This window comes from Cherax quadricarinatus, chromosome 79, assembly GCF_038502225.1.
Source record: "Cherax quadricarinatus isolate ZL_2023a chromosome 79, ASM3850222v1, whole genome shotgun sequence".
Taxonomy (NCBI): Eukaryota; Metazoa; Arthropoda; class Malacostraca; order Decapoda; family Parastacidae; genus Cherax; species Cherax quadricarinatus.
In genome coordinates, this window is record NC_091370.1 from 2649478 (window position 1) to 2661939 (window position 12462).

Here is a 12462-nt window from a genome sequence, read left to right on the forward strand (position 1 = left end):
ACTCACGAAATCATAATGACACGATTGCAAACAAACTATATCACGGGTGGGGAGAGAACCCGCCCGTGTTATTTCATTAACATTGGCAGTAAAATAGCACATTTCTTGAATATCACTTTTCACCCGTTCATATATCTTGATTCATGATGACATCACCAATAAGCAAAAGAAAATCTCAAAATCTGATGATTACCTGACCCTTTGTCTGTTTAACACAGCCACATATACACCATCACCTGGACCAAACTCACTCGTGGGTGGTGCAGCAGGCATATATACACCATCACCTGAACCAAACTCACTTGTGGGTGGTGCAGCAGATACATATACACCATCACTTGAACCAAACTAATTCTTGGGTGGTGCAGCTGCCACATATACACCACCACCTGGATCAAACTCACTCATGGATAATGCAGCAGATACATATAGACCACCACCTGGACCAAATTCACTCGTGGGTGGTGCAGCAGCCACATATACACCACCATATGGACCAAACTCACTCGTGGGTGGAACAGCAGCCACATATACACCACCATCTGGACCAAACTCACTCGGGCGGTGCAGCAGCCACATATACAGCATCAACTGGATCAAACTCACTCATGGGTGGTGCAGCAGCTACATATACACCATCACCTGGACCAAACTGACTCGTGGGTGGTGCAGCACACGGCGAGGGCCTGGGTTCGATTCCCAGCCAGAGTAGAAACATTGGACGTGTTTCTTTCCACCTGTTGTCTATGTTCCCCATCAGTAAAATAGGTACCTGGGTGTTAATCGACTGGTGTGGGTCACATCTCGGGACACTGACCTAATTTGCCCTAAATGCAGAGCATAACAAGGGAGTTTCTATATAGTAATATGTCATTGTTGTCAGCTAGGACTGTATACCTTGTACATGTACTTGTAGTAAATAAAGATATTATTATAATTATTATTATTATACACCATCACCTGGACCAAACTTACTCGTGGGTGGTGCGGCAGCCATATATACATCACCACCTGGACCTCACTCGTGGGTGGTGCAGCAGACACATATACATCACCTGGACCAAACTCACTCGGGCGGCACAGCAGCCACATGTACACCATCACCTGTACCAGACTAACTCGCCGATGATGCAGCAGCTACATATACACCATCACCTGGATCAAACTCACTCGTGGGTGGTGCAGCAGCCACATATGCACCACCACCTGGACCAAACTCACTCGGGTGGCGCAGAAGCCACATATACACCATCACCTGAAGCAAACTGACTCGGGCGGTGCAGCAGCCACATATACACCACCACCTGGACCAAACTCACTTGTGGGCGGTGCAGCAGACACACACACACCATCACCCGGATCAAACTCACTCGTGGGTGGTGTAGCAGACACATATACAACATCACCTTCATCAAACTCACTCGGGCGGTGCTGCAGCCATATATATACCATCACCTGGACCAAACTGACTCGTGGGTGGTGCAGTAGACACATATACACCATCACCTGGACCAAACTCTCTCGTGGGTGGTGCAGCAGCCACATATAAACCACAACATGGACCAAACTCACTAGTGGGTGATGCAGCAGACACATATACACCATCACCTGGACCAAATTCACTCGTGGGTGGTGCAGCAGCCACACATACATCACCATCTGGGCCAAACTCACTCGTGGGTGTTGCAGCAGACACACATACACCATCACCTGGATCAAACTCACTCGTGGGTGGTGCAGCAGCCATATATACACCATCACCTGGACCAAACCGACTCGTGGGTGGTGCAGCAGACACATATACTCTACCACCTGGACCAAACTCACTTCTGGGTGGTGCAGCAGACACATATACACCACCACCTGGATTAAACTCTGTGGTGAGTGGTGCAGCAGCCACATATACACCACCACCTGGACCATACTCACTCGTGGGTGGTGCAGCAGCCACATATACACCACCTGGACCAAACTAACTGGTGGGTGGTGCAGCAGCCACATATACACCACCACCTGGACCAAACTCACTCTGGTGGTGCAGCAGCCACATATACACCATCACCTGGACCAAACTAACTGGTGGGTGGTGCAGCAGCCACATATACACCACCACCTGGACCAAACTCACTCGGGCGGTACAGCAGCCACATATACATCATCACCTGAACCAAACTGACCTCTTCAAGGGGGGCTCCTTGGTGTGGTGAAGAGGCTCTTGGTCTGAGGAATTAGACCTGTTGGTCTCCTTCCTCAGACCGAGCCTAATTACCCCCCAATCCCCCCTTCCCTATCCCATCCTCCTCTTTTCCCTTTCCTCCTCCCTCTCCCCACCCCTCCCTTTTGCCCTTCCTCTTTTTGGCCTTTGGGATTTTTCCCACAGGCACGCTAGTTCCTAGGTAGGGGGAAGGGTACCGGGGTCCATCCCATTCCATTGAGGTTCTTGGCAGTGGCGTAGTTTGCCGTGAAATCTGGATCACCTGGGGATGTCCCGATCCCTCTCCAGTATCCCGGAGTGTGGCTTTTGGTGTCTTTCGGGCGACAGGTGTATCTCTGGAAGCCACCTTTCGGATTCCGGGGGTGGTGGCCGAAGGAGGTATGCTTTGTGGCGGATATCCAGCCACCCTCTCTTTTGTCCACCGAGGTAGCTCGGCAGATGTGAGGTTGCTATCCCGGATTGCTGGTTTACTGGCATGATGGGTAGGGTATGGCACGGGTTCTATGCTGCATCTACGCTACTTGCGGTGCTGAGGTCCTCTTGGGCACGGAGGGAGATTTCTTGCTCTTTCATTCCTCCTAGGAACTATCCTTCCCCGGTCCCCCCTTTTTTTTATTCTTTTTTTATTTTTATTTTCTTTTTTTTCTTAAAAACAAAAAGAAAGAAGTAACCTAACCATGGAGAACCCAATCCATGAACCTGCTACCCCTGGGCCCCTTCTTGATACCGCACCCCGTTCTGACTCCGCCTGGTCTTTGGACCACTCCTCAGACACTCCTCATGCCTCTGTACCTCTTGCTGGTGTTGTTTCCTCACCCGCTTCAGGTACTGAGGTCTCAACTGACTCCTTTGATTTATCTGACCTCCGCTCTCCTTTGACTATGCTTCCGGCCTCTCCCTCTACGGTGCGGCAATTTTCGAATCACCGGCCCGTTCCATGTCGGACCAACTCTGGTCTCACGCCTAAACGCGAACGACAATTACCTGCTGACGATACTTCTCCACCTTCTCGTTCTTCTCAGAAAAGATCAACACGTCCTGCACTCCCTTTCCACACTCAGTTTCAGACTGCACAATGGACTAAATTCTTCACTTTACGACCGACTTCCTCTACCACCTATCTTTCTGACCACATGTTGGTAAAGATATTTCTTTTCATGCTCTTAAGAGCAGTACGCACATCATCACTGTACAGAATGCTACCCAAGCTCATGATCTTTCTCTTCTTTCCCATATAGATACTGTTCCTGTCACTATTGAAAAAACATCATTCCCTCAATTCTTGTAGTGGTACCGTCATTCTGCCCCATACCATAGTTCAACAAAATTTCCAGACATGTGGCAATGACATTCTTGAACAGCTGGAACTCCAAGATCTCCCAATCCTCAAGGTAGACACTTATGTTCTTCCTGCCCGTGGGCAGAGACGATACCCTAGCAATGTGGCTCGTTTAACTTTTGACAGCCGTGAACTCCCATCCACAGTTTATGTAGCAGGACATCGGTTACAAGTTCAAAAGGTGATCCCTACACCACAACAGTGTAGAAATTGCTGGCGATTTGGCCATCCAGCAAATATTGCAGATCCTTAGCCGAATGCCCAGTCTGTGGTGCCGATGACCATTCTAATACGTCTTGCAATCTACCTCCCTCTTGCCTTAATTGTCATGAGGCTCACCCTTCATACTCTTGCCGTTGCCAAGTCTACTTAAATGAGTGGGAAATCCGTTACCTCAAAGAAGCAGAAGGTCTCCCTTATGTCATGGCAGTTTCTCATCTCTGCCTCCAAGGGAGGCTACCTCGTGTTTCTTATTCCCGTGTTTCAAAACGTCCCCCCACTTCTGGGGTCCCATCTTCTGTAGCCTCCTCTATGGTTACCTCTCCCATAGTCACTCCTGTATCTAATTCTTTTGCTGTCCTAGGCTCAGACGTCCCTACTTCAATGCCTCAGTCTGTTCTCGCTTCTTCGTGTTCTCCCTCACAAGCCTCAGTATCGACGAGACCTCGTACGACACCTCCTCCCAATCGTCCCTCTGCTCCTCAGAAGTCAAAGAAAGGTCCTTTAACCCCTCCTTCCCTTCTTCCACCTACTCATTTTACCTTCCCTGTCTCTGTACCGGGTTCTTTCCCTCTCACTGGCTCTGTAACAAGTGTAGAGGTTCACCCTCCTCCTCGTACCTACCTCCCCTGTTCCCTCCCAAGTTTCTTCCTCTTCTGCCACCTCCCAGGTTTCTGCCTCTTCTGTCCCCTTCCACGCTTCTTCTCCAGTTCCCTCCACCATTTGGCCCCCCCCTACCTTGATACAGTCTATTACAGTTCCAATCTTTACTCATCCTCCCCCTACCATCTCCAATATTGTCTCCCATACGACGTCTCTGAATTCTGAAACACTTGAAGCAATCTCTGAATATATTGCAGAGACCAAACCATCAATGGACACTGATCCACCCTCTGTTCCTTCTCTCTCCTCTTCTCCATCTGTGCAACTCCTTTCTTCACAGCGCACTGTTCCTTCGCTGCTTGAATGTTTTCCGCTGCCTCCGCATGTGGACTTTTCTAACCCCTCTAGTCCATAGGAACCCTTACCTGTGGATTTCAAGTATCTTTATCATTGCCAATCATGGCCTATTTACAGCGGAAATATGTGGCCTCAGGGGTAATCGGGGTGAGCTTCAGATGTTACTCTCCCAGTTTTCCCCTGTTGGTGTTTGCTTACAGGAACCAAAATTACACTCTGCTGTTATCTCTCCCATCTCAGGCTATAATTTATTGTATTCTTCAGATCCTTTTCCTGATGGGACCTTTAATGAAAGTGCCCTTCTTCTACGCATGGATATTCCGTACCATCAGCTATTTGTTCGTACTTTGCTACATTACACAGCAGCCTGTATCCACTTGCATAGGTGGTATACGCTATGTTCTTTATATCTCTCTCCTTCTCGGGTATTATCTATTCCAGATATTGCCTTTCTTGTTTCGTCATTACCACTACCGATTCTGTTACTTGGCGATTTTAATGCCCATCATTTCCTCTGGGGGGTCTCACTGTGATTCCCGTAGCATTCAGTTAGAGGCTTTTCTTGCTACCCACCCCCTCCATGTTTTAAATACAGGTACTCACACCCATTTTGATTCTCGAACTCACACTCTCTCTTGCATTGATCTCTCAGTCTGCTCTTCCTCCGCCGCATTAGACTTCACCTGGTCTGTTCTTCCGGATTTACATGACAGCGATCATTTCCCAATCATTCTTACTTCCCCTTCATATTCACCACCTCTTCGTATCCCATGCTGGCAATTTGATCAGGCAAATTGGAACCTTTACTCACAACTAACTGCTTTTAGTGAGGTTCCTTCTTCGTCCTCCATTGATGAGCTTTTACACCTCTTCTCGTCCTCCGTTTTAACCGCAGCTGCTCATTCTATACCCCAAACTTCGGGCAGGCATTCTCAGAAATGCGTGCCTTGGTGGTCTTCTGCTTGTGCTCGTGCAGTACATTTGAAACGCGCTGCATGGGGCAGGTACCGGTACAATAGAACCACGGAGAGACTTCTTGATTTTAAGCAGAAGTGTGTGATCGCTTGCCGTGTCATCCGCAACGCTAAATGCACTTGCTGGCAAGATTATGTCTTCACCATCACCTCTGCTTCCTCTATGAGTGCAGTCTGGAAAAAAGTACGAAAACTGAGTGGCAAATATTCTCCTGACCCTGCTCCTGTTCTGCAGGTTGCTGGTGTTGATGTAGCAAACCCACTAGATGTTGCCAATGAAATTGGCAATCATCTGGTCTGTATTTCTCAGGGGCTTCATCTATGCCCCTCGCTTCTTTCCTCAAAGTCTGCAAGAGAGTTAGCACCCTTGGACTTTTCTTCTCTCAGAGAAGAACAGTATAATGTGCCTTTTACACTTCAAGAACTGGAGGCAACACTCTTAGCTTGCCTATCATCGGCAGCTGGGCCCGACGACATTCATATTTGTATGCTACAACATTTACATCAGTCAGCCCTTGCAGTCCTATTATGCCTTTTCAATCTTATTTGGTCACAAGGAGTTCCTCCACAGCTGTGGAAATCTGCCATTGTTCTCCCTTTCCACAAACCAGGCACTACGGGACATGAAGCCTCCCACTATCGTCCCATTGCTCTTACCAGTGCAGTTTGCAAAGTGATGGAACGCCTGGTAAATAGACGTTTAGTGTGGTATTTAGAGACACACAACAGTCTCTCCACTCATCAGTATGGCTTTCGTAAGGGACGTTCTACCATAGACCCCTTACTACGCTTGGATACGTATGTTCATAAAGCCTTTGCAAATAACCACTCAGTTATTGCCATATTTTTTGACCTTGAGAAGGCATATGACACAACTTGGAGGTATAATATTATGGCCCAAGCCCACTCCTTAGGCCTCCGAGGCAATCTACCATCCTTCCTTAAGAACTTTTTAACTGATAGACATTTCCGTGTTCGGGTTAATAATGTGCTCTCCCCGGACTTTATCCAAGCTGAAGGTGTCCCCCAGGGATGTGTTCTGAGCACAACACTTTTTCTCCTTGCTATTAATGATTTGGCCTCTAGTCTTCCATCAAATATTTGGCCATCACTCTATGTTGATGACTTCGCTATTGCCTGTTCAGGCGCTGACTGTCAACTCATTACAGTTTCTCTCCAGCATGCGGTCGACCGTGTTTCCAATTGGGCCACCACACATGGGTTTAAATTTTCCAGCACTAAAACCCACCAAATTACTTTCACTAGACGCTCTGTCATCTCCGATCATCCTTTGTACCTCTATGGCTCCCGTATCCCTGAACGTGATACAGTCAAGCTTCTGGGCCTCTTTGACCGTAGGTTATCCTGGAAACCTCACATTACCTCTCTGAAGGCAACTTGTCACAGCTGGCTGAACCTTCTTAAAACCCTTGCTCATCTTTCATGGGGAGCTGATCGCCGAACCCTCCTTCACCTACATTCCACCCTCATTTTATCAAAACTTGATTATGGTGACCAGATCTATTCAGCGGCATCTCCTGCTACTCTCTCTAGCCTTAACCCCATTCATCACCAAGGATTACGTTTATGCCTCGGTGCTTTTCGCTCTTCCCCTGTTGAGAGCCTCTATGCAGAAGCAAACGTTCCATCCTTATCCGATTGCCGTGATGCCCATTGCTTTCGCTACTATGTACGCTCTCATGATCTCTGCAATCCTTCCATTTATAGAATGGTCACTGATATTAGTAGACATTCTTTATTTGTTCGCCGCCTGTTTACTCCGTCCCTTCTCTCTTCGCCTTCATTTGCTCTTGTCTTCTCTTCAATTACCACCTTTCTATGTTCATGTAGCATCTCACTTTTCCCTACCCCCCTGGGAAGTTCCAGCTGTTCGAGTCTGTTCTTTCTCTCTCCCTTGCTCGAAAGCCCAACTGTCTACAGTCTCTCTTTTTCTTGACCACTTCCACTCTCATTCTCATGCCATTGCTGTGTACACAGATGGCTCTAAGTCTTTTGACGGCGTAGGATTCGCAGCAGTGTTTCCAGACAACGTCGTACGAGGGCATTTACTATCTTCAGCTTGTATTTTTACTGCTGAATTGTATGCCATCCTTGCAGCACTTATCTGTATTGCATCTATGCCTGTGTCATCATTTGTGGTTGTCTCAGACTCCCTTAGTGCTTTACAGGCTATACAGAAATTTGATACACCTCACCCCTTAGTCCTCCGTATCCAACTTTGGCTATGCCGCATCTTTACCAAGCATAAAGATATTGTTTTTAGTTGGGTCCCTGGTCATGTTGACGTACAGGGCAATGAATAGGCAGACACTGCTGCACGGTCAGCAGTACATGACCTACCAGTTTCATACAGAGGTATTCCATTTACGGACTATTTTGCTGCAATATCTTCACACCTTCACACCCGCTGGCAACAACGTTGGTCTACTATGCTCGGTAACAAACTTCAATCCATTAAACCGAGTATAGGTTACTGGCCGTCTTCTTATCAGTGTCGAGGTTGGGAGACTACTCTCTCCCGTCTTTGCATTGGCCATACTCGTCTTACTCATGGATATCTCATGGAGTGGTGCCCTGCTCCTCTCTGTGAGAATTGCCAGGCTCCCTTATCAATCAGCCACATTCTGTTGGACTGCTCACTTTATCAACGAAAATGCAGAATTTGCCTCTGTCGTCGTCTTCGCCCCACTGCTCTCTCTTTACCTTCCCTTCTCGCTGATGGACCCACATTTCATCCGGACTCTCTCATTGACTTTTTGACAACAACTAACTTCACAAATTCTGATACCTTCAGCCCTTTCTACCTCAATCTCTTGCTACCCTCTACCCCTGTACTATCCCCTGCCCCGCTGTTTTCTGTAACCTACTGATCATCCCTCCCTTCTGCCGCCCAATACCCTCGCTTCCTTCCCTACCCTGTAGCGCTGTATAGCCCTTGTGGCTTAGCGCTTCTTTTTGATTATAATAATAATGAACCAAACTGACTCGGGCGGTGCAGCAGCCACATATACACCACCACCTGGACCAAACTCACTCGTGAGCAGTGCAGCACACACAAATACACCATTACCCGGATCAAACTCACTAGTGGGTGGTGTAGCAGACACATATACAACATCACCTGGGCCAAACTCACTCGGGCAGTGCAGCAGCCACATGTACACCACCTGGACCAAACTCACTCGTGGGTGGTGTAGCAGACACATATACACCATCACTTGGACCAAACTGACTCGTGGGTGGTGCAGCAGCCACATATACATCACCATCTGGGCCAAACTCACTCGTGGGTGTTGCAGCAGACACACATACACCATCACCTGGATCAAACTCACTCATGGGTGGTGCAGCAGCCACATATACTCCGTCACCTGGACCAAACTGACTCGTGGGTGGTGCAGCAGACACATATACACGACCACCTGGACCAAACTCACTCGTGGGTGGTGCAGCAGACACATATATAACACCACCTAGACGAAACTCACTCATGGGCGGTGCAGCAGACACATATACTCCACCACCTGGACCAAACTCACTTCTGGGTGGTGCAGCAGACACATATACACCACCACCTGGACCAAACTCACTCGGGTGGTGCAGCAGCCACATATACATCATCACCTGGACCAAACTAACTGGTGGGTGGTGCAGCAGCCACATATACACCACCACCTGGACCAAACTCACTCGGGTGGTGCAGCAGCCACATATACATCATCACCTGGACCAAACTCACTAGGGCGGTGCATCAGCCACATATACGCCACCACCTGGACCAAACTCACTCGTGGGCGGTGCAGCAGACACACACACACGATCACCTGGACCAAACTCACTCGTGGGTGGTGTAGCAGACACATATACAACATCACCTGGACCAAACTCATTCAGGCGGTGCAGCAGCCACATATGCACCATCCCCTGGACCAAACTCACTCGTGGGTGGTGCAGCAGCAACGTATAGACCACCACCTGGACCAAACTCACTCATGGACCAAATTCACTCGTGGGTGATTCAGCAGACACATATACACCACCACCTGGACCAAACTCGCTCATGGGTGGTGCAGTAGACACATATACACCACTATCTGGACCAAACTTACTCGTGGGTGGTGCAGCACCCATATATGCACCACCACCTGGACATAACTCACTCGTGGGTGGTGCAGCAGATACATATACAATATCACCTGGATCAAACTCACTCGTGGGTGGTGCAGCAGCTACATATACACCACCACCTGGACCAAACTCATTCGTGGGTGGTGCAGCAGACACATATACTCCACCACCTGGACCAAACTCACTCATGGGTGGTGCAGCAGACACATATACACCACCATCTGGACCAAACTCACTCGGTGGTGCAGCAGGCACATATACACCACCACCTGGACGAAACTCACTCGTGGGTGGTGCAGCAGTCACATACACACCATCACCTGGACCAAACTCACTCGTGGGTGGTGCAGTAGACACACACACACCATTACCTTAATGATACTCACTCATGGGTGGTGCAGTAGACACACACACACCATTACCTTAATGATACTCACTCATGGGTGGTGCAGCAGCCATATATACACCATCACCTGGACCAAACTCACTCGTGGGTGGTGCAGTAGACACATACACACCATTACCTTAATGATACTCACTCATGGGTGGTGCAGCAGCCATATATACACAATCACCTGGATCAAACTCACTCGTGGGTGTTACAGCAGTCACATATACATCACCATCTGGATCAAACTCACTCGTGAGTGGTGCAGCAGCCACATATACACCATCACCTGGATCAAACTCACTCGTGGGTGGTGCAGCAGACACATATATACCACCACCTGGACCAAACTCACTCGCGGGTGGTGCAGCAGCCACATATACACCACCAACTGGACCTAACTCACTCGTGGGTGGTGCACCAGACACATATACACTATTACCTGGATCAAACTCACTCATGGGTGGTGCAGCAGACACATATACACCACCATCTGGACCAAACTCACTCGGTGGTGCAGCAGGCACATATACACCACCACCTGGACGAAACTCACTCGTGGGTGGTGCAGCAGTCACATACACACCACCACCTGGACCAGACTCACTCGTGGGTGGTGCAGCAGACTCATATACACCATCACCTGGATCAAACTCACTCGTGCGTGGTGCAGCAGCCACATATTCACCATCACCTGGACCAAACTGACTCGTGGGTGGTGCAGCAGACACATATATACCACCACCTGGACCAAACTCACTCGCGGGTGGTGCAGCAGCCACATATACACCACCAACTGGACCAAACTCATTCGTGGGTGGTGCAGCAGACACATATACTCCACCACCTGGACCAAACTCACTCATGGGTGGTGCAGCAGACACATATACACTATTACCTGGATCAAACTCACTCGTGGGAGGTGGAGAAGCCACATATACACCACCACCTTGACCAAAGTCACTCGTGGGTGGTGCAGCAGCCACATATACACCACCACCTGGACCAAACTCACTCAGGCAGTGCAGCAGCCACATATACACAATCACCTGGACCAAACTCGCTCGTGGGTGGTGCAGCTGACACATATACACCATCACCTGGACCAAACTCACTCGTGGGTGATGCAGCAGACACACATACACCATCATCTGTACCAAACTCACTCGTGGGTGTTGCAGCAGACACATATACACCATCACCTGGATCAAACTCACTCGTGGTGTGGTGCAGCAGACACATATACACCACCACCTGGACCAAACTTTCTCGTGGGTGGTGCAGCAGCCATATATACACTACCACCTGAACCTAACTCACTCATGGGTGGTGCAGCAGACACATATACACCATCACCTGGATCAATCTCACCCGTGGGTGGTGCAGCAGACACATTTACACCATCACCTGGATCAAACTCACTCGTGGGTGGTGCAGCCGCCACATATATACCACCACCTGGACTAAACTCACTCGTTGGTGGTGGAGCAACCACATATACACCACCACCTGGACCAAACTCACTCGTGGGTGGTGCAGCAGCCACGTATACACTTCCACTTGGATCAAACTCACTCGTTGGTGGCGCAGCAGCCACATATGCACCACCACCTGGACCAAACTCACTCGTTGGTGGTGCAGCAGCCACATATGCACCACCACCTGGACCAAACTCAGTCGTGGGTGGTGCAGCAGACACACATAAACCAGCACCTGGACCAATCTCACTCGTGGGTGGTACAGCACACACAGAATGTTGCGTCACTGATGACTGATCATAATGATGCCAGGTGGATTACGGTTTTTCCCAAATATTCTAAATAAAATTATCGATTTATCGTCGTTCGTATAGCGTTATTGATTTTCTCTGTATAGGCCTATTTGTACTCTGTAATCATATAATAGGCTATATGGAAACAAAGAATTTTTCTCTAATGTTGCTGCAGCACTGTTTTGGGCATTAATGTCCCCTTCTTTAGAGGCTCTATGGTGTCACCCGAGACGGCCCGCCTTCCTCTTACGTTGCCACTGCGTAGTGATGCTTTGATCCAAGGAACTGGAGCTACCTTCCCTCTTCCTCGGAGTCACATCTGATTATCCCCACCTCTCCAATTTCCCATACACTGTGTAACCTTAAAGGGTCACACTATGACCCTCTCTAAGTATTTTCATAGAATAATCCCTAAGTACAATCTTTTTGTAGACCTATGTACAGTAT

The 12462-nt window shown here is 48.7% G+C and overlaps 1 protein-coding gene across 1 annotated transcript in view; it reads right to left on the reverse strand.

Moving 5' to 3' along the window:
* Positions 1–12462, reverse strand: part of LOC128700818 (glucose dehydrogenase [FAD, quinone]-like) — a 212991-nt gene that overhangs the window by 14488 nt on the left and 186041 nt on the right. The window lies entirely within an intron of this gene.